Source organism: Aulonocara stuartgranti, assembly GCF_965226115.1.
Source record: "Aulonocara stuartgranti genome assembly, chromosome: 1".
Taxonomy (NCBI): Eukaryota; Metazoa; Chordata; class Actinopteri; order Cichliformes; family Cichlidae; genus Aulonocara; species Aulonocara stuartgranti.
In genome coordinates, this window is record NC_138939.1 from 18017146 (window position 1) to 18041246 (window position 24101).

Consider the following 24101-nt stretch of genomic DNA (forward strand, 5'->3'; position numbering starts at 1 on the left):
TGTGAATGCTTGAAAAGCATTCACAGTATTGTTATTCGAATCTTTATTATTATTATTATTAGTGTGAATGCTTGAAAAGCATTCACAGTATTGTTATTCAAATCTTTATTATTATTATTATTATTATATTTTATCTATTCCGTACGTTTTTTGTAATCCTACTCCTTCAAAACCGTTCAACTTAGAAAAACCATTCAAACACCGTTAGATTCCTATTCTTTTGGACAACACTGCTTCTATTTTTCATATTTTTAACATTTATATTTTTAATTTTATTCAACTTTATTCAACAAAAATTTCCCAAAATTTCCCATGTATTTCAATGGGGAGACCCTTCAAATTCTCATTCAACTTATTCATTTTTAAACTCTTACTACTTCCACATACATTGACATAGAGCCACCATTCAAACTTTAAAACGAAGACAAGACATTCAACTATTCAACTTGTATTTATCTTTTCAATATCTATTATACTTTTTCTTCAGTTCCAGTTTAAGTTTCATGATGTTTTTTCACCCGTTTCAAAATTTATAATGGGTGTGTATGGGACGGAATGTTGGGGCTAGAGTGAGACAGCTCAACTGCTAGAGTGAGAGGAGCAAAAAAATTAATCTTAAAATCTTTTTTAAAACTGCTGCTGTGTCCACAGCGTTTGCTCTACAGGTATGATTTTACCCTCAAAACGTAGCCATGGCTGTCCTCTTTCATCCAATGTGTTTACTATTGTCCTAGGTGTTACGGTTCTTTCATAAATGTCACCAATGCACAGCCTCCTCCTTCCAACTCTTCCATAGACTCTAATGTTAAAATGGCTCAGAAGGTTCGTTTGAAAATCAGAAGAGCATGGTGTCTTTACACTGTCACCACGTCCATATAATAAACTCCACAGGCATGAAAACTGAGAATTTGGTAGACTAGAAGCTGCTGTCGCTCACGGTGAAAGAATTTTGTCAATACGACTTGTACTTTTAATTTGGGAACGATTTGTTTCGGCCTGACTTTTCTGTTCATTTTAAGCAGCAAAAGTGAGGCGCATGTCTGTGTCGTGTGTATGGAGCCATTGTCACTATAGCAACCAGGCTCACACCTGCCTGCTTAACGAGCTCTCTCTCACTCTGCCAAGGTTAAACCTAAAAATGTTAGATTGTAGTAAGATTAACTTTTTCAAAAGTACAATAAGACAGATTTGACAGGGTTTTGCCACAGATTAATAGTTTGTCACTAGTTAGTATATGCCAACTAAGTAGAGCATTGTGATTGGCACAAAGGTTTTTCAGATCTGGGCAGTTGGAGTCAGTTGATGACTTCAAAATCATCCTTTCTGACTGGATAATTAAAGCTCTCAGCATCTATCGGTCTGTAGTTAATTTCCCCACCTTTTAACTAACGTTTCACTAACCTAATCTCATTTAATGTCTCTGTTTATAGTCTGTATAGTTTATCTCCCCACGAATATACTCAAAGTAGTCTTAAAATAAAACCCACAAAACAGTTCAAGATTTAATACTTTTTATTTGCTCATTTAATGCCAGTTGCCCTGTTTTTCTGTATGTCACTCATTCGCTTATACTTGGGCAAAAAGGACCAATTTTTACACTAGTATAGTGTATTTTTTCCCTCTATCTCTCTGTCTGTCACACACAGAGACCAACACACAGACATGTATATGCTCATTATTGCTGTTCAAACTGATGGTCAAATTTCCAAGCACCACCTGAACGCCTCATCTGTTTTTAACCTATCACTGGACCAACTGTCGTCATTCCGCTTTGCTCTCTGCTGTGGTAAGTACAGTACACTCAGTACTGCAGTGTTTTATTTTTATGATGGAAAAAATACATGTTTGACATTTAAACTCACATATCAAGTCCAACAGAGTTAAAAACAATTCAAAGAAGAAAGAAAGAAAAAAGAATAACCTTCGCTATCATTTATATACGTTTATTACGTTTTGCTGTTAGCAGCAGTGCTAACGCTAGCTTCAATGCTAATGCTAGCAACAATGCTAACGCTAGCTATAGTGCTAACACTAGCCTTAGCAGTTGTTAACTGACAAAAATAATATTCCTGTGATATTTCTTGCCGGTCAGTGAGACAAAAGTAAGAAATTAGCTTTATTATTGCCATTGTGGCTCAGTTTTAACAGTAAGAGTGCTAGCGCTAGCAGCATTGCTAGCGCTAGCAGCATTGCTAACGCTAGCTGCAATGCTAACGCTAGCTGCAATGCTAACACTAACTGAAGTGCTAATGCTAGCCGGAATGCTAGCGCTAGCAGCAATGCTAAGGCTAGTAACAGTCTAACAGTAGCCTTACATAAGTGGCAATACTTCAGTTAACTAGTTTGAATTGTAAAATGACTGCTGTATCAGTTGGTGTGCTATATTACTCTATAATTACCCTGCTGACTAGAAGTTCAGTGTATCATGTCGTGTGGGCTTTGTATTTCTGTTAGTCTGATAACACTGTACAGACAACTAACGTATTATTTCTCGTTTCTTTCAGGAACCTGACTGACACTGTGCTTTGCCTGGTAGGTGTGCACATACTGTAAGAGAAGTAGACCAAAATAAAAAAATTATATGACTAATATAAGCTGTAAAGTGATGGGTTCAAACTTTGTGCTAGACCTTTTAAACACAATTTTATAATAAATACACATAAGTGCAGCTTAACAATTGGGCTAAAATATTTTTTTCGTACATTTTTGTAGTCACACTACATGTGATTAATTAATGATTCACTCAATCATATTTGTATTTAAAAATATTATTGCTGAATTTAATTAAATATTTATTCTTTTAAAAAGTGCCCAATTATGCAACTTTTTGCACATGGCAGCCGACAACAGTTTAGCTTGAATATTTGTTTTGTCCTTTTGCAGTAGTCACATTTAGTTCATACAATTACCATGTGATATAATTTTAATAAAATTATTTTTTTTTCTTGTTTTTTGTTCAGAGTGTGTAGAAGAAGAAGAACAAGGACCAGATCTCCAGTCTTCTCTCTCACATCCCAACCCCCCAACCCCTCTATCCTCTGTCCTGCTCCACCTATTGTCTCTGCCTTCTTTCCATCTGTATTTCACTCTGTGGTTTGTGAGAAATTTTGCCAAACCAACAATCCTTTTGCGGTTTGATTTAAAGCCGTGTCTCTCCTGCTCTGTCTGTTCTCTCTGCTAAATTTTCTCTCTACCTGTTTTTCACTCTTGGCTTGCTGCTGAAAAACGCCAAGCCAACAAAGCAATAAAGAGTGCATATTTTGCCTCAACCTATGAACAAACTGAACAAACAAAGAAAAATCTGCGGTTTGATTTAAAGCCGTGTCTCTCCTGCTCTGTCTGTTCTCACTGCTAAATTTTCTCTCTACCTGTTTTTCACTCTTGGCTTGCTGCTGAAAAACGCCAAGCCATTAAAGCAATAAAGAGTGCATATATTGCCTCTACCTGAGAACAAACTGAACAAAGAAAACTAATTCACGGTTTGATTGTGATTTCCCAGCCGTGTCTCTCCTGCTCTGCCTGTTCTCTCTTCTAAATTTTCTCTCTACCTGTTTTTCACTCTTGGCTTGCTGCTGAAAAATGCCAAGCCAATAAAGAGAGTGCATAATATTCTCTCAACTGAAGAACAAACTGTCAAACGAAAGACAACTGTTTAAGACAAATAAAAACTGAAATATAAAAACAAAGACAACATCTCCTGGTGTGTGCCACTCTTATCTTGTGAACATATTTTCTAAAGACTAAGAAACACTTGCAGGTGTGTGAAAATGCCAAGGAAGCAGAAAAAGTCACAAGCTGCAAAACAACGCTGGAAAAAGTTTCATGAGTTTCACAAAGTACCAACATGTGAACAAGCTGAGTTTGATTTTCCTCAGAGCTCTGCAGAAGACAGTGTGTCTACAAAGACCAATTCTGACAGTGTCAAACAGGCAGGTCAACATGTTCCTGCACATGTACAACAGGTATCTTATGCTGATGCTGTAAAGAGTGGACTGCAGCATAAAGTTAATGAACAACATGAGGTGTCAAGTGCCCCACAGGTGGGTTATGCTGACTTTTTGAAAAGAGGCTGTCACAGTGATGTGGCAGGACCATCTCATGCAGAAAGAGTGAACCTTGAAAACCAGCCCTCTGTTATACATGTCTGTGCATCTCGCAGCCAGGCTCATCCTAAATATGGAGACTCCAGAAACAAGCAGTGCACATGTAACTCACTCACATTTCTTGCTTTCCTTCATGAGAATGAAAACATGACTACAGCTGACCTTAATCTGGTCTTGGATAAAGGTGATGTGATGTACAAAGAGGCCAAGAAAAGATTTCCTAAAAATATTCATTTGGCAACCGATGAGCTGCCAGACAAAGTTGATGCTCGCTGGTCTATGTATGATGTCGACATGACACAGCCTTCCCGGTATGGGACATTTGAAGAACCTCCAGAGGAAGCAGTAGATACCTTTCTCAGCTTAGAAGCAGGACTGAGCTGCCTGTTGTCAGATGTGCAGTATGCCTTATTGATTATGAGTGGATTGTGTATCGCAGTGTTCAGATCCACATCAGGCAAATATGGTTTCTTTGATCCACACTCCAGAACACCCAGTGGTCTTCCTCTATTACTACAGTCACGTAATCGTGGTACAGCTGTGATGCTGAAATTCACACTCCTCAGTGACATGATTAAGAGGATCCAAGATTCTTATGAAATGATGGAGATATCACCCTCTTGTAACTATGAACTGAAGCCTGTGCAGTTCTACAGTATGAGCACAGTCAACCTGAGTGATACTATCACAGACACAGTCTGCAGACCAACAGCTGCCACTGCTGTGGCATCTACTCACTCTGATACAACTGTTGATGAAGCAAACTCCTCTACTCCAAGGAGAAACACAACGACTGATCTGACTGAGAACATCTTTTGTCAAATGTCCATTTGTACGCCACCGGTGAAACAAAAAGAAGTTCACGTGACTCAGTTCACATCATATGAAGATCAGAATGAACCTCCTAATATACCAACTGAAGAACTATGCAGTGAATTAAGTTTCCTTCCATCAAGTGATGCTTTTTCATGTCAATCAAATGCTGCCATAACAAATGTTGCTGCCTGTGACCTTTCTGATATAGTTTTACAAAAACTGAAAAAAGTTAATAAACAACAAAGGCACAAAATGAAAAGAAGATTAATGGCATCAGAGAAACCCAGAAATCAGAGAAAAGAAAACCAAAAAAGGAGAGAACAACAAAAGTATGCTTCAAATAAAGATTACAAAGAAAAGAAAAAATCTTGCGCAAGCGAGACATATAAAAACAATCCTGAAGTTAAACAAAAACAACAACAGTATATGAAAAGACGTTACTGTGAAAATGATGAATTCAGAAAGAAACAAAAACAATATGTTAAAAAACGTTTTTCTGAGAATGCTACAGTTAGAAAGAAACAACAACAATATATTAAAAGACGCTACTGTGAGAACGATGAATTCAGAAAGAAACAACAACAATATATTAAAAGACGCTACTGTGAGAACGATGAATTCAGAAAGAAACAACAACAATATATTAAAAGACGCTACTGTGAGAACGATGAATTCAGAAAGAAACAACAACAATATATTAAAAGACGCTACTGTGAGAACGATGAATTCAGAAAGAAACAACAACAATATATTAAAAGACGCTACTGTGACAATGCTGACTTTAGACAAAAACAAAAAAACTATATAACTAAAAGGTATCAAGAAAACCCTGAATTCAGAGAGAGACAGAGATCTCGAGTGACTCAGCGTTATGCACGTGACAATGCATTCAGAGTAAGACACAGACAACTAATGAAACAACTAATGCGAGACAGGTATCAAAGTAATCTTGCATTCAGGATTATGCACAACATGAGATGTGCAATGAAAATAAAAAGGAAATACAGATGGGTGAACAGACAAACCCAAGAGAGTGACAACAGTGTGATCAACGAGGCCATATCTGTGTTCAAATCACAAATCAAAGCTGGACCATCATACCCATGTACTGTATGCTTCAAGGCTTCATTTCCAAACCAAGTGCGACCCTGCACAAGGTCAAAGTATGTCAAAAACCCACATGTAGTTGCAACATGTTTGACAGGAAAGTTTGTTCATGTTTGTGATGAAAACTGCAGAAATGAGCAGTGCAAAGTGCCTGATGAGAGAAAGAGAGAGTGGATATGTCACACCTGCCACGATCATCTTAAAAATGGATCCATGCCAGCACTTGCTGTTGCCAATAAGTTGGATCTTGCTGATATTCCAGCTGAACTTTCTGATCTCAACATACTGGAGAGACATCTCATAGCCAAGTGCATACCATTTGCCAAGATCATTCCTCTTCCCAAAGGCAGACAAAGAGCAATTAGAGGAAATGTGGTCTGTGTCCCATCAGAGGTACAGGAAACTGTTGAAACACTACCTCGACTGAGAATTAATTCTCAGGTGATCAGAGTAAAATTGAAGAGACGCTTGTCTTACAAAGGTCATCAGCTGTTTCAGACTGTAAGCTGGTCTAAACTTGTGCAAGCACTGCATAAACTCAAGCAGATTCATCCACAGTATAAGGATGTGAGCATCAGAGATGATGCTGAGCTGTGTGATCCAACTCTTCCTGATGAAGATGATGAGGATGATGATGATGAAAACATGAATGAGGACGATTATGATGAGGCTGATTTAATGGAAATTGACAGCTGTGAGAAAAATGCACTGAGTGAAGCACAAAATATAAATGAACAGGACATTGACATGTTACCCTGTGATGGTGAACAATCGCATGAACAGATGAGAGATGATTCAGAGCAAGCAGATGGACTGACTAATGGTGGTTTTGCACTCGAGTCCTGTTTGCAGCCCCCTGATGTGGCTGAGGAGATATTATGTTTCAGTGAAGGAATCTACTCTGTTGCTCCTGCAGAGAGAAACAATCCAATAAGTTTTTTCAAAACACCTAAACTGGAGGCCATGGCCTTCCCTGTGCAGTTTCCTACAGGCCAAAACACACTTGATGAAAGAAGGCTGATCAAAGTATCCCCCAGTGGGTATTTCAAATCAAGACTTTTCTGCATTGATGATCGTTTTGCCAAAGACACAAACTATTTATTCTTTGCACAGTTTGTGACTGAAATACACTTGGCTACATCCAGCATGACAGTACAGTTAAGGAAGGCAAAGCCTCTGACCAGAGATGGTAGAAAAATAACCTCAGGCATGTTACAAGATAAACATGAGGTGGAGAAACTGGTGCGAAATAAAGATGCAGTGAGATTCATGCAGCCTCTGAGAGGAACCCCAGCCTATTGGGAGAAAACAACAAGAGATCTTTTTGCCATGATCAGACAGTTGGGAACTCCCACGTTCTTTTGCACATTTTCAGCTGCTGAAATGCGCTGGCCTGAAGTGATCGAGGCAATAACAAGGCAGCAAGGTGAACAAGTGAATTTTGAAGGACTCGACTGGTCAGCAAAGTGTGACATCCTGAGAAGCAATCCTGTCACAACAATGCGCATGTTTGACAAGAGAGTTGAAGCATTATTCAGAGATTTACTCTTATCTCCTGCAGAGCCACTTGGCAAAGTCATTGACTACTTTTACAGAGTTGAGTTTCAGCACAGAGGAAGCCCACACATACACTGCCTCCTGTGGGTAGAAGGTGCTCCTGTGTTTGAGGAGGATGATGAGCAAACTGTTCTTGATTTTATAAACAAATACATCACAGCTCAGCTGCCTGATCCACATAAACAACCTGAACTGTACAAAAAAGTAACAGAAGTGCAAAAACACAGTAAGAACCACACAAAGACGTGCTTTAGGAGTTTAAGCTCCGGGTGCCGTTTTGGTTTTCCCAAACCACCCTGCAATGAGACAATGATCACAAGACCCAGTGAGGATGATGCACTGGAAGTAGAAACGGCAAAGAACAAGCTCAGACCACTGAACCAGCTGCTGAATGAACCTGAAACTGCTTCCATGAGTTTAGAGCAGCTCTTGGAAAGATGCAAGTTGACACATGCAGAATATGAGAGATACCTGAATAAAATGAACATGAGGAGTACGATCATACTAAAGCGTGATCCAAAAGACTCTTGGATAAACGGCTATAATCCACATCTGCTTGAAGCCTGGAACAGTAATATCGACATAAGCTTTGTTTTAGATGCTTTTGGTGCTGCAAATTATTTAATGAAATATATATCAAAAAAAGAGGGCGGGCTATCTGAGTACCTGAAAACTGTCATTGAGAACTCCCATAAGGACAGTGTAAATGAGTGCGATGAAATGAGAGCCGTCATGCAGGCATATTCAAAGAAGCGAGAGATCAGTGCACAGGAGTGTGTTGCTCGTGCATGTGGTCTTCACATGAAGCAATGCTCACGTGCTGTAATATTCATTCCAACTGATGATAATCCTGTGAAAATGAGTCGTCCCCTGTCAGTTCTGGACAACACAACACCTGAGTCTTCCAATGTTTGGATGACATCTTTGAATGACAAATACAAAGCCAGACCTGAAACACCAGAGTATGAGGAGATGTGCATGGCAGACTTTGCTGCTACTTGCAGGATTGTCTATGGCCAACAGAAAAAAGGTAAAGATGTTTTGCCCCTTCTCAATGAGATGGGGTTTGTGCAAAGGCGCAAAAACAATAAGCCTGCTATCATCAGATTTCACCGCTGCTCACAAGAAAAACATCCAGAGCAATATTACGGAAGACTGCTTAAACTGTACCTTCCTCATCGTTCAGACCACGAACTGAAAACACCATCGTTGCCAACCTATCAGGCTTTCTATGGTGCTGGCTGTGTACAGCTACCAGGTACTGACCATCTTGAGTACGTGCAACACATTGTCAAAAGAAACAGAGAAAAATATGAGAAAAACAGTGAGGAGATCGAGAGCGCTGTTGAGGAATATGAGCAGAACAGAGGTGTGACTGACGAATGGTGTAATCTGGCACCTGAATCAGATCTCGTAAGGTTGCCACTTGTCGAACAAGAAAGAGAGCGAGACAATGAAAATGAACAGGAAGATGTGCCCGACTACAGCCGTCAGGCTGATGCTTCAACAGAAGTCAGAGCCATCAGGGAACCCCCTGCTATTGATCCCACATTGTTACGTCAGATGTTTCAGAATCTGAACAAGAAGCAAGCCTGCATATTTTATGCAGTTAGAGACTGGTGCATTAAAAGAGTCTGTGCTCTAAATCCAGAGCAGTTTTTCTTTTATATTAATGGTGGTGCTGGAACAGGAAAATCACATCTTATCAAATGCATCTACTCAGAAGCATCTAAGATACTGAGCAAAGTGCCCAGATATGCAGACGACGTTGACATATCAAAACCCACCGTCCTGTTAACTGCTTTCACTGGGACTGCAGCTTTTAACATTTCTGGAACAACACTGCATTCTCTTCTCAAGCTGCCTAGAAGCTTAAAACCTCCCATTCAGGGACTTGGCAATCAGCTGGATGAAGTCAGATCAGAACTTTTGAATGCTGAAATAATCGTCATTGACGAAGTGTCTATGGTGTCAAGACATCTGTTTGCATATGTAGATGCAAGACTCAAACAGATCAAAGGGACTCGGAGACCCTTTGGAGGCATGTCAGTCATTGCTGTCGGAGACTTCTATCAGCTACCCCCAGTGCGACAGTCTAAACCTCTCTGTGTGCACGACCCGTCTGAGATCGACCTGTGGCGGGAGCATTTTCAGATGATCACTCTGACTGAGATTATGCGTCAGAAAGATGATGTTGTCTTTGCTGAGATGCTGAACAGAATTCGTGTAAAAGGAAAGTTGGATGAGCTTTGCGAAGCAGATAGAAATTTGTTGTTACAGGCCATAACTGAACCAGCCCATTGTCCGACTGATGCATTGCACATTTTTGCAACTAATAAAGAAGTGGATGCACACAACTCTTCAACACTGGCTCTGCTCCACACTCATATCATTGACATCCATGCAGATGATTATAGAAAAGATCCTAGAACTGGCAGAATGGCACTTCAAGACAGACCATTGAAAGGAGGTAAAAACGAGTTACCAGACACACTGAAAGTTGCAGAAGGAGCTCGTGTCATGCTCACCAGAAACATTGACATACAAAATGGTTTGGTTAATGGAGCTTTTGGAATACTACTTAGAGTAGTTTACTCTGAAAATGACCAACACATCATCAAGCTTGGACTTAAAATGGATAATGAGACATCTGGAAAGAATAACCGCACACCAGCAGACGATATGGTGTACATTGAGAGAGCAGAGGAGAATCTGAAGCAGAAAGGAGTGGTACGAAGACAGTTCCCAGTGAAGCTGGCCTTTGCATGTACAATACATAAGGTACAGGGTATGACAACTACATCAGCTGTTGTCTCTCTTAAGAGCATTTTTGAGCCCGGCATGGCCTACGTAGCTGTCAGTAGAGTGACGTCTCTCAGTGGACTGTATCTTCTTGATATGGAGGAGAAAAAAATATTCACCAACCCAGAAATCACTGCAGCGCTTGAGAACATGAGACAAGCCAACCTTGATGACATGATGCCTCTTCTACACGTGAGGCAAACACTGAGCAGGTCAGAGGTTTTCACCATTGTTCATCATAATACAGAGGGACTGCCAGCTCACATTAATGACATCAAAAGTCACCATGAATTGTGTCTAGCAGATGTTTTGTGCCTAACAGAAACACACCTGCGGGGCTCTTTTGTCGCAGAGAGTCTCCACTTGGAAAATTACAATTTGTTCAAACGCAACAGACACCTGTCCTACACAAACTTTCCCCAGATGGCAAACAGAAGTGGTGGTGGAGTTGCTGTTTATGTGAAAAGTGACATTCAAGTGCATGAAAAACAGTACATCCATAATGTAACTGACCTTGAATTTCTGGCTTTAAAGGTTGAAGCACCAGTCAGTGCTCTGATTGCAGTTGTATACAGACCTCCAGACTACACTCTGAGGCCATTCCTGAAAAACCTGGTAAGCCTATTAGACTCATTGGAGATCATGGACTGTCATCCCATCATAGTTTGTGGTGATTTTAATGAGAATGTTTTATCCAGTGCAAACAAACCAATCCTGGAGCTGTTTGAGTCTAGGGGATACGCACAGGTCATCACTGCCCCTACCACAGAGAAGAACACACTGCTTGACCTAATTTTCATTTCTCAGTCAGATCGATGTCTCCATTCTGGAGTCATGAAGACATACCATAGTTACCATGACCCAGTATACTGTGTATTGTCCTGTGATGATTCATGATCTAGATCTTTGAATACAGTAAGTAATATCTATATTTTTGAATGACTTAAGAAAGTAGAGCGATATTTAAAAGTTGACGCCCTGCATTGCAGTATAATGTTTGAATTGTTTACATAAAATACAATTACATGAATTAAGTAATGATATCAGTAAAAGATGACAATTTTATTTATTACAGAAAATCTAAAATTCACTAACAGTAACCTATAAATGTCAGAAAAATCAAATATAGCAGTTTGAAACGAACAGTGTAGGCATATCCTCTCTGCAGCCAGGCTTCAACATCCTGCCAGGCTGCCCCAGTCTCACTGTGGCTGGGAGGGAGGGAGGGTGGACCAGAGGATTGCCTACACAACACATAAATGTTCAACAGCTTCTTCATTGTTTCTGAGAGAACAATAATGACTAAAGGTTGCTTTTTAAAAAAACAAACAAACAAACAAACAAACAAACAAACAAACAAACAAACAAACCTAATTACAGCAATAATGACAGTTAAGCCACTTTATGTGTGCCTCTATTTTGAAATAATATTTACAAAAATATTATTATTTTGGTTTGTTATAAACTTTAAACTTTTTCAAAAGTACACAATTATATTTTTGGACAAATTTTTCTATGAAACATAAATTTTTATGAGCTTTTATCATGTTTCTGGCCAGTGCAATCATCAGGGTGGGTCTGGGTTGATAACTGCACATTTCTGGCCAGAAATGTTTCAGCAGTGTTACATATGTAGTGCATATGTTACACTTGCTTTCTGTTACCAGCTGATACCCTACATTTGTATAGACATTTGATGGTGTGAGGTTGGGGAGTTGAGTGGGAGGGGGGGGGGGGGGGGGGTACGGTGGGAGTTGAGGGGGGGGGGGGGGTTTCCTTTCCTGTTAGGTTTCCTTTGTTTTTCTTTTTTTTTCTTTTTAAGAGAGACACAGTCCTCCTGTGTCTTCTCCAATCTTCACATGTAAAATCCAACAATGTGAAGCACATAGCAGCCAGAAACTGTAATGCCACAGATCAGAGAAACTTCATCATCACCATCTTCATCGCCATACGATCAGAGCGTGAGACTTCACATCTGGAGCACAGGAGAGATTCTGTGATAAGTCTTCCTTCTAGCTTGTCCCACAAGCAGTCGGTGAGATTTACTAACAACAAAAAGGGTTAATGACATTATTTCCATGAAAACATGTATTCATTCTTTGTGAAGTGTTTAAATTGTGTTTTCACTTGACCTTAGGAGTGTTAGAGTGTATTGTAATGTCTGTACTCAGGTGTTTCCCTCTGTGATCCATCCCCTTCAGAGCCGAGACACTCAGGACTGAACAGACTGCACAGTTTCTGTGACTGAGCCTCCAAAACACCTTCTTTGAAACCACTCATGATAGAAGGGCTTCATATTTGCAGCAGCACTACTACAGGTATTCAGTTTATTACAGGATGTGTTTGTTTCTTAGGACCAGCTCTGAGTGCACACTACCTAACATATACACCTTTCTGTTTATTACAAACCAACTACTCTGGATCATACGGCCAGTTGGCAGGAATGTTGCTGCAGGAAAACATCCCTGGAGATCACCATCATTGTCAGACTGACTGTGCCTCCTCTGTGCAGTGTCAAGATCCTCCCTAAATGAGTGTGTAAGTTAACATTTTCATTATTTTATTCCCTTTGACAAGACAAGTATCACTGATATTTACATTTACAACTACATATTCCTGTTTTCTGCTCTTCTTTTAAAGTCCTCAGCTATCCTGCTTCTGTGCTGCTTGCCACACATCAAACACTGGCCGGATGACAGGGAGGATCCACTCTGAAGTCACTGGACATGATGAGGATCATATGGGACTTCATAGTTTCACAGAAACGTTGTGCTCTGTGATTACAGGTTTTAAATGGACATAATGACTGCCTCTCTCTGATCAACAGGCTAAAGGATTGTTGTCATTGTTAGTGCTCTGTACAATGTATGCTTATTTAGTATTTCATCACAGAGCAAACCTTTTTTTCTTTAACATATTTTTATTTTTTTATTTGTGGGGATAGGTTAATTGATTAATCCAAATTGTCACTAGGTGTGAATGTGCGAGTGAATGTGAGTGTGAATGGTTGTCTGTCCCTGTGTGTTGGCCCTGTGACAGACTGGCGACCTGTCCAGGGTGTACCCCGCCTTTCGCCCTATGACAGCTGGGATAGGCTCCAGCGCCCCCCGCGACCCTGGAAAGGATAAGCGGAAGCGAATGGATGGATGGATGGATATTTTTATTTTGTTCTAATGTTGAATTAACTGTGGGGATTTTTTTTAAGTGGGCACTCGGGATGTCATATGACCAGAAATGTGGTAACTGGAATTCAACAGTATGGAAGAAAAAATCTGCTAAGAACAAAACACACACAAAACCCCCCAAGAAAATTCAAATTCATTCCATGTAATCCAATCTAAAACATTTTAAACTGCTGAACAGCAACACAAACAGCGTTAAAAAACAGTGTTAACAGAATGATTATGATGATTTTGTACCAAAGTTTCAGGTCACATGGCACACCTAGTGTGTAGTGTGGGGTATCAGCTGGTAAGTATAGTTTTTTTTTTTTCATATTTGTGTCCTTAGAGTTCAGATAGATAAAGCCTTGTGTATAATAATTAGTCATAACCACAACTCAAAGTCAGGGACTAACTAATTTTGGGACTTTGTGTCTGAGCCCAGGTTAAAACAATGTGTAAAAAAGCATTTAGTGGCATGGCTGAACAATGCTGTATTGATACTTATTTATCCATGTTCACAAAAAGGACTAATGTGTTTATTTGATTATTTGCATGTGTTAAACTGTGTCACCACCTTACGCTTTCATTTGACTTTACTCAAAAATCTCTATACAGTTCTCTTTTACCACTGTGTGGACTCTGTTTACATTAAAACATAAAGAAGAATGAGTAATAAAAAGATGTGTAGACAGATTAAGTAGGACGATAGAAACAGCTGTTCAGCCATGTTCTAAGAAACCAACACAATTTAAAGGTTCAGGATTGTGGTTTTAAAAGTTGAATTTTCATGTATTTCATATCTTGCTTATTATTTTTTATTTAGTTATTTAATTTAGTTATTTTTATTTATTCTACTAGTCCTTTTCAGAAAGAAGCTGTAAAATATGACTTAAGATTTTTATGTTATTTTCTATGACATACAAAACAAATTGATGTATGTAATACTATTAAACATGATATACACATGTGTATATGTCTGAAAAACATTATGCTGTATATTAAAGTTTGTATTTTCTCCAGAATTTTTGTTCATCTTTTAAGTTCATTTCAATTAGAAGAATTTGAACTTTTAATATTCATTCAGAGGTTTTCTGACTCTAAATTTTCTTTTGTCATTACTCATCTTTTTATTATTTACATTTTAAACATGTTTAGCTTTTTTCCAACTTCTTCTGTGTGAACATCAGCTTTCAAAAGTTCTGCACTTTTGTTTTCAGGTGAAAATTTCTGTATTTTCCAGCTCATTCGGAATTTTTAACTTAACATTCAGCAATTAATTCATTTCAGTGCATACATTCAGATTCAAGCATTCACACTGCAGTTTCTTCAGAAAATGCACTTTCTAGTTATTATTATTATTATATTTTATTTTTCCGTACGTTTTTTCAAAGCCTACTCCTTCAAAACCGTTCAACTTAGAAAAACCATTCAAACACCGTTAGATTCCTATTCTTTTGGACAACACTGCTTCTATTTTTCATATTTTTAACATTTATATTTTTAATTTTATTCAACTTTATTCAACAAAAATTTATAATGTATTTCAATGGGGAGACCCTTCAAATCCTCATTCAACTTACTCATTTTTAAACTCTTACTACTTCCACATACATTGACATAGAGCCACCATTCAAACTTTAAAACGAAGACAAGACATTCAACTATTCAACTTGTATTTATCTTTTCAATATCTATTATACTTTTTCTTCAGTTCCAGTTTAAGTTTCATGATGTTTTTTCACCCGTTTCAGAGTTTATAATGGGTGTGTATGGGACGGAATGTTGGGGCTAGAGTGAGACAGCTCAACTGCTAGAGTGAGAGGAGCAAAAAAATTAATCTTAAAATCTTTTTTAAAACTGCTGCTGTGTCCACAGCGTTTGCTCTACAGGTATGATTTTACCCTCAAAACGTAGCCATGGCTGTCCTCTTTCATCCAATGTGTTTACTATTGTACTAGGTGTTATGGTTCTTTCATAAATGTCACCAATGCACAGCCTCCTCCCTCCAACTCTTCCATAGACTCTAATGTTAAAATGGCTCAGAAGGTTCGTTTGAAAATCAGAAGAGCATGGTGTCTTTACACTGTCACCACGTCCATATAATAAACTCCACAGGCATGAAAACTGAGAATTAGGTAGACTAGACATTGCTGTCGCTCACGGTGAAAGAATTTTGTCAATACGACTTTTACTTTTCATTTGGGAACGATTTGTTTCGGCCTGACTTTTCTGTTCATTTTAAGCAGCAAAAGTGAGGCGCATGTCTGTGTACGTGTGTATGGAGCCATTGGGTGCGGTCACTATAGCAACCAGGCTCACACCTGCCTGCTTAACGAGCTCTGCCTGCCACTGTACCAAGATTCATCTTAAGCACTTCTCTTTCAACTGCTGCTGTGTCCACAGTGTTACAGCCATCATTTTACCCTCAAATTGTCGCCATTATTGTTCTCTTTCCAACACCGTGTCTTTCAAAGCTCAGGCATTTAAACTTTTTAAACTGTGTGGATCAAAGTGGAGGGATCACATTTGAGTCATTCAGTGATTCAAAGAATATGACCTTTTAATATTCATTCAGATGTTTTCTGACTCTAAATGTTCTTTTCTCATTTCTTAGGGTTTTCTAATTTACATTTAAAACATTTTCAGTTTTTTTCCAACTCCTTCTTCTGTGTAACCTTCAGCTTTTAGCAGTTCAGCACCTTTGTTTTCAGGTTAAATTCGGGGTTTTTTTTGTTTTTTTTTAATCTCATTCAATATTTTTAAGTCAAAATTCAGCAATTAATTCATTTCAGTGCATACATTCAGATTCAAGCATTCACACTGCAGTTTCTTCAGAAAATGCACTTTCTAGTTATTATTATTATTATTATATTTTATTTTTCCGTACGTTTTTTGTAAGCCTACTCCTTCAAAACCGTTCAACTTAGAAAAACCATTCAAACACCGTTAGATTCCTATTCTTTTGGACAACACTGCTTCTAAATTTCATATTTTTAACATTTATATTTTTAATTTTATTCAACTTTATTCAACAAAAATTTCCCATGTATTTCAATGGGGAGACCCTTCAAATTCTCATTCAACTTACTCATTTTTAAACTCTTACTACTTCCACATACGTTGACATAGAGCCACCATTCAAACTTTAAAACGAAGACAAGACATTCAACTATTCAACTTGTATTTATCTTTTCAATATCTATTATACTTTTTCTTCAGTTCCAGTTTAAGTTTCATGATGTTTTTTCACCCGTTTCAGAGTTTATAATGGGTGTGTATGGGACGGAATGTTGGGGCTAGAGTGAGGCAGCTCAACTGCTAGAGTGAGAGGAGCAAAAAAATTAATCTTAAAATCTTTTTTAAAACTGCTGCTGTGTCCGCAGCGTTTGCTCTACATGTATGATTTTACCCTCAAAACGTAGCCATGGCTGTCCTCTTTCATCCAATGTGTTTACTATTGTCCTAGGTGTTACGGTTCTTTCATAAATGTCACCAATGCACAGCCTCCTCCTTCCAACTCTTCCATAGACTCTAATGTTAAAATGGCTCAGAAGGTTCGTTTGAAAATCAGAAGAGCATGGTGTCTTTCCACTGTCACCACGTCCATATAATAAACTCCACAGGCATGAAAACTGAGAATTCAGTAGACTAGACATTGCTGTCACTCACGGTGAAAGAATTTTGTCAATACGACTTTTACTTTTCATTTGGGAACGATTTGTTTCGGCCTGACTTTTCTGTTCATTTTAAGCAGCAAAAGTGAGGCGCATGTCTGTGTACGTGTGTATGGAGCCCTTGGGTGCGGTCACTATAGCAACCAGGCTCACACCTGCCTGCTTAACGAGCTCTGCCTGCCACTGTACCAAGATTCATCTTAAGCACTTCTCTTTCAACTGCTGCTGTGTCCACAGTGTTACAGCCATCATTTTACCCTCAAATTGTCGCCATTATTGTTCTCTTTCCAACACCGTATCTTTCAAAGCTCAGGCATTTAAACTTTTTAAACTGTGTGGATCAAAGTGGAGGGATCACATTTGAGTCATTCAGTGATTCAAAGAATATGACCTTTTAATATTCATTCAGATGTTTTCTGACTCTAAATGTTCTTTTCTCATTTCTTAGGGTTTTCTAATTTACATTTAAAACATTTTCAGTTTTTTTCCAACTCCTTCTTCTGTGTAACCTTCAGCTTTTAGCAGTTCAGCACCTTTGTTTTCAGGTTAAATTCGTTTTGTTTTTTTTGTTTTTTTAATCTCATTCAATATTTTTAACTCAAAATTCAGCAATTAATTCATTTCAGTGCATACATTCAGATTCAAGCATTCACACTGCAGTTTCTTCAGAAAATGCACTTTCTAGTTATATTTTATTCTGTATTCCGTACGTTTTTTGAAAGCCTACTCCTTCAAAACCGTTCAACTTAGAAAAACCATTCAAACATCGTTAGATTCCTATTATTTTGGACAACATTGCTTCTATTTTTCTCATTTTTAACATTTATATTTTTAATTTTATTCAACTTTATTCAACAAAAATTTCCCATGTATTTCAATGGGGAGACCCTTCAAATTCTCATTCAACTTACTCATTTTTAAACTCTTACTACTTCAACATACGTTCACATAGAGCCACCATTCAAACTTTAAAACGAAGACAAGACATTCAACTATTCAACTTGTATTTATCTTTTCAATATCTATTATACTTTTTCTTCAGTTCCAGTTTAAGTTTCATGATGTTTTTTCACCCGTTTCAGAGTTTATAATGGGTGTGTATGGGACGGAATGTTGGGGCTAGAGTGAGGCAGCTCAACTGCTAGAGTGAGAGGAGCAAAAAAATTAATCTTAAAATATTTTTTAAAACTGCTGCTGTGTCCGCAGCGTTTGCTCTACAGGTATGATTTTACCCTCAAAACGTAGCCATGGCTGTCCTCTTTCATCCAATGTGTTTACTATTGTACTAGGTGTTATGGTTCTTTCATAAATGTCACCAATGCACAGCCTCCTCCCTCCAACTCTTCCATAGACTCTAATGTTAAAATGGCTCAGAAGGTTGGTTTGAAAATCAGAAGAGCATGGTGTCTTTCCACTGTCACCACGTCCATATAATAAGCTCCACAGGCATGAAAACTGAGAATTAGGTAGACTAGACATTGCTGTCGCTCACGGTGAAAGAATTTTGTCAATACGACTTTTACTTTTCATTTGGGAGCGATTTGTTTCGGCCTGACTTTTCTGTTCATTTTAAGCAGCAAAAGTGAGGTGCATGTCTGTGTGCGTGTGTATGGAGCCATTGGGTGCGGTCACTATAGCAACCAGGCTCACACCTGCCTGCTTAACGAGCTCTGCCTGCCACTCTGCCAAAATTCAACTTAAACACTTCTCTTTCAACTGCTGCTGTGTCCACAGTGTCACAGCCATCATTTTACCCTCAAAACGTAGCCATCGTTGTTCTCTTTCCAACACTGTTTTTCAAAGCTCAGACTTTTACATTTTTTAAACTGTGTGGATCCAAGCAGAGGGATCAGATTTTAGTCATTCAGTGATTCAAAGAATATGACCTTTTAATATTCATTCAGATGTTTTCTGACTCTAAATGTTCTTTTCTCATTTCTTAGGGTTTTCTAATTTACATTTAAAACATTTTCAGTTTTTTTCCAACTTCTTCTTCTGTGTAACCTTCAGCTTTTAGCAGTTCAGCACCTTTGTTTTCAGGTTAATTTCGGGGTTTTTTTGTTGTTTTTTTTTAATCTCATTCAATATTTTTAACTCAAAATTCAGCAATTAATTCATTTCAGTACATACATTCAGATTCAAGCATTCACACTGCAGTTTCTTCAGAAAATGCACTTTCTAGTTATTAGTGTGAATGCTTGAAAAGCATTCACAGTATTGTTCTTCTAATCTTTATTATTAGTGTGAATGCTTGAAAAGCATTCACAGTATTGTTCTTCTAATCTTTATTATTAGTGTGAATGCTTGAAAAGCATTCACAGTATTGTTATTCAAATCTTTATTATTATTATTATTATTATATTTTATCTATTCCGTACGTTTTTTGTAATCCTACTCCTTCAAAACCGTTCAACTTAGAAAAACCATTCAAACACCGTTAGATTCCTATTCTTTTGGACAACACTGCTTCTATTTTTCATATTTTTAACATTTATATTTTTAATTTTATTCAACTTTATTCAACAAAAATTTCCCAAAATTTCCCATGTATTTCAATGGGGAGACCCTTCAAATTCTCATTCAACTTATTCATTTTTAAACTCTTACTACTTCCACATACATTGACATAGAGCCACCATTCAAACTTTAAAACGAAGACAAGACATTCAACTATTCAACTTGTATTTATCTTTTCAATATCTATTATACTTTTTCTTCAGTTCCAGTTTAAGTTTCATGATGTTTTTTCACCCGTTTCAAAATTTATAATGGGTGTGTATGGGACGGAATGTTGGGGCTAGAGTGAGACAGCTCAACTGCTAGAGTGAGAGGAGCAAAAAAATTAATCTTAAAATCTTTTTTAAAACTGCTGCTGTGTCCACAGCGTTTGCTCTACAGGTATGATTTTACCCTCAAAACGTAGCCATGGCTGTCCTCTTTCATCCAATGTGTTTACTATTGTCCTAGGTGTTACGGTTCTTTCATAAATGTCACCAATGCACAGCCTCCTCCTTCCAACTCTTCCATAGACTCTAATGTTAAAATGGCTCAGAAGGTTCGTTTGAAAATCAGAAGAGCATGGTGTCTTTACACTGTCACCACGTCCATATAATAAACTCCACAGGCATGAAAACTGAGAATTTGGTAGACTAGAAGCTGCTGTCGCTCACGGTGAAAGAATTTTGTCAATACGACTTGTACTTTTAATTTGGGAACGATTTGTTTCGGCCTGACTTTTCTGTTCATTTTAAGCAGCAAAAGTGAGGCGCATGTCTGTGTCGTGTGTATGGAGCCATTGTCACTATAGCAACCAGGCTCACACCTGCCTGCTTAACGAGCTCTCTCTCACTCTGCCAAGGTTAAACCTAAAAATGTTAGATTGTAGTAAGATTAACTTTTTCAAAAGTACAATAAGACAGATTTGACAGGGTTTTGCCACAGATTAATAGTTTGTCACTAGTTAGTATATGCCAACTAAGTAGAGCATTGTGATTGGCACAAAGGTTTTTCAGATCTGGGCAGTTGGAGTCAGTTGATGACTTCAAAATCATCCTTTCTGACTGGATAATTAAAGCTCTCAGCATCTATCGGTCTGTAGTTAATTTCCCCACCTTTTAACTAACGTTTCACTAACCTAATCTCATTTAATGTCTCTGTTTATAGTCTGTATAGTTTATCTCCCCACGAATATACTCAAAGTAGTCTTAAAATAAAACCCACAAAACAGTTCAAGATTTAATACTTTTTATTTGCTCATTTAATGCCAGTTGCCCTGTTTTTCTGTATGTCACTCATTCGCTTATACTTGGGCAAAAAGGACCAATTTTTACACTAGTATAGTGTATTTTTTCCCTCTATCTCTCTGTCTGTCACACACAGAGACCAACACACAGACATGTATATGCTCATTATTGCTGTTCAAACTGATGGTCAAATTTCCAAGCACCACCTGAACGCCTCATCTGTTTTTAACCTATCACTGGACCAACTGTCGTCATTCCGCTTTGCTCTCTGCTGTGGTAAGTACAGTACACTCAGTACTGCAGTGTTTTATTTTTATGATGGAAAAAATACATGTTTGACATTTAAACTCACATATCAAGTCCAACAGAGTTAAAAACAATTCAAAGAAGAAAGAAAGAAAAAAGAATAACCTTCGCTATCATTTATATACGTTTATTACGTTTTGCTGTTAGCAGCAGTGCTAACGCTAGCTTCAATGCTAATGCTAGCAACAATGCTAACGCTAGCTATAGTGCTAACACTAGCCTTAGCAGTTGTTAACTGACAAAAATAATATTCCTGTGATATTTCTTGCCGGTCAGTGAGACAAAAGTAAGAAATTAGCTTTATTATTGCCATTGTGGCTCAGTTTTAACAGTAAGAGTGCTAGCGCTAGCAGCATTGCTAGCGCTAGCAGCATTGCTAACGCTAGCTGCAATGCTAACGCTAGCTGCAATGCTAACACTAACTGAAGTGCTAATGCTAGCCGGAATGCTAGCGCTAGCAGCAATGCTAAGGCTAGTAACAGTCTAACAGTAGCCTTACATAAGTGGCAATACTTCAGTTAACTAGTTTGAATTGTAAAATGACTGCTGTATCAGTTGGTGTGCTATATTACTCTATAATTACCCTGCTGACTAGAAGTTCAGTGTATCATGTCGTGTGGGCTTTGTATTTCTGTTAGTCTGATAACACTGTACAGACAACTAACGTATTATTTCTCGTTTCTTTCAGGAACCTGACTGACACTGTGCTTTGCCTGGTAGGTGTGCACATACTGTAAGAGAAGTAGACCAAAATAAAAAAATTATATGACTAATATAAGCTGTAAAGTGATGGGTTCAAACTTTGTGCTAGACCTTTTAAACACAATTTTATAATAAATACACATAAGTGCAGCTTAACAATTGGGCTAAAATATTTTTTTCGTACATTTTTGTAGTCACACTACATGTGATTAATTAATGATTCACTCAATCATATTTGTATTTAAAAATATTATTGCTGAATTTAATTAAATATTTATTCTTTTAAAAAGTGCCCAATTATGCAACTTTTTGCACATGGCAGCCGACAACAGTTTAGCTTGAATATTTGTTTTGTCCTTTTGCAGTAGTCACATTTAGTTCATACAATTACCATGTGATATAATTTTAATAAAATTATTTTTTTTTCTTGTTTTTTGTTCAGAGTGTGTAGAAGAAGAAGAACAAGGACCAGATCTCCAGTCTTCTCTCTCACATCCCAACCCCCCAACCCCTCTATCCTCTGTCCTGCTCCACCTATTGTCTCTGCCTTCTTTCCATCTGTATTTCACTCTGTGGTTTGTGAGAAATTTTGCCAAACCAACAATCCTTTTGCGGTTTGATTTAAAGCCGTGTCTCTCCTGCTCTGTCTGTTCTCTCTGCTAAATTTTCTCTCTACCTGTTTTTCACTCTTGGCTTGCTGCTGAAAAACGCCAAGCCAACAAAGCAATAAAGAGTGCATATTTTGCCTCAACCTATGAACAAACTGAACAAACAAAGAAAAATCTGCGGTTTGATTTAAAGCCGTGTCTCTCCTGCTCTGTCTGTTCTCACTGCTAAATTTTCTCTCTACCTGTTTTTCACTCTTGGCTTGCTGCTGAAAAACGCCAAGCCATTAAAGCAATAAAGAGTGCATATATTGCCTCTACCTGAGAACAAACTGAACAAAGAAAACTAATTCACGGTTTGATTGTGATTTCCCAGCCGTGTCTCTCCTGCTCTGCCTGTTCTCTCTTCTAAATTTTCTCTCTACCTGTTTTTCACTCTTGGCTTGCTGCTGAAAAATGCCAAGCCAATAAAGAGAGTGCATAATATTCTCTCAACTGAAGAACAAACTGTCAAACGAAAGACAACTGTTTAAGACAAATAAAAACTGAAATATAAAAACAAAGACAACATCTCCTGGTGTGTGCCACTCTTATCTTGTGAACATATTTTCTAAAGACTAAGAAACACTTGCAGGTGTGTGAAAATGCCAAGGAAGCAGAAAAAGTCACAAGCTGCAAAACAACGCTGGAAAAAGTTTCATGAGTTTCACAAAGTACCAACATGTGAACAAGCTGAGTTTGATTTTCCTCAGAGCTCTGCAGAAGACAGTGTGTCTACAAAGACCAATTCTGACAGTGTCAAACAGGCAGGTCAACATGTTCCTGCACATGTACAACAGGTATCTTATGCTGATGCTGTAAAGAGTGGACTGCAGCATAAAGTTAATGAACAACATGAGGTGTCAAGTGCCCCACAGGTGGGTTATGCTGACTTTTTGAAAAGAGGCTGTCACAGTGATGTGGCAGGACCATCTCATGCAGAAAGAGTGAACCTTGAAAACCAGCCCTCTGTTATACATGTCTGTGCATCTCGCAGCCAGGCTCATCCTAAATATGGAGACTCCAGAAACAAGCAGTGCACATGTAACTCACTCACATTTCTTGCTTTCCTTCATGAGAATGAAAACATGACTACAGCTGACCTTAATCTGGTCTTGGATAAAGGTGATGTGATGTACAAAGAGGCCAAGAAAAGATTTCCTAAAAATATTCATTTGGCAACCGATGAGCTGCCAGACAAAGTTGATGCTCGCTGGTCTATGTATGATGTCGACATGACACAGCCTTCCCGGTATGGGACATTTGAAGAACCTCCAGAGGAAGCAGTAGATACCTTTCTCAGCTTAGAAGCAGGACTGAGCTGCCTGTTGTCAGATGTGCAGTATGCCTTATTGATTATGAGTGGATTGTGTATCGCAGTGTTCAGATCCACATCAGGCAAATATGGTTTCTTTGATCCACACTCCAGAACACCCAGTGGTCTTCCTCTATTACTACAGTCACGTAATCGTGGTACAGCTGT

General features: G+C 38.2%; 3 long non-coding RNA genes across 4 annotated transcripts; all 3 read left to right on the plus strand.

Annotated features, from left to right (window-relative positions):
- Positions 1 to 1133: 1133 nt before the first annotated feature.
- Positions 1134 to 3722, plus strand: LOC309710484. Its single transcript, XR_014277722.1, has 3 exons — positions 1134 to 1357; positions 1647 to 2532; positions 2961 to 3722. It is a non-coding gene; the product is annotated as an uncharacterized lncRNA (long non-coding RNA).
- A 7113-nt stretch (positions 3723 to 10835) lies between these two features.
- Positions 10836 to 14792, plus strand: LOC309708963. 2 transcript variants are annotated; one of them, XR_014277385.1, is made up of 4 exons: positions 10836 to 11000; positions 12587 to 12703; positions 12820 to 12923; positions 13026 to 14792. It is a non-coding gene; the product is annotated as an uncharacterized lncRNA (long non-coding RNA). The 2 variants fall into 2 exon arrangements; XR_014277386.1 differs by lacking the exon at positions 10836 to 11000 and having other exon boundaries at positions 12186 to 12703; positions 13026 to 14791.
- A 5797-nt stretch (positions 14793 to 20589) lies between these two features.
- On the plus strand, positions 20590 to 23178 carry LOC309710106. Its single transcript, XR_014277654.1, has 3 exons — positions 20590 to 20813; positions 21103 to 21988; positions 22417 to 23178. It is a non-coding gene; the product is annotated as an uncharacterized lncRNA (long non-coding RNA).
- The last annotated feature ends 923 nt before the right edge of the window (positions 23179 to 24101 follow it).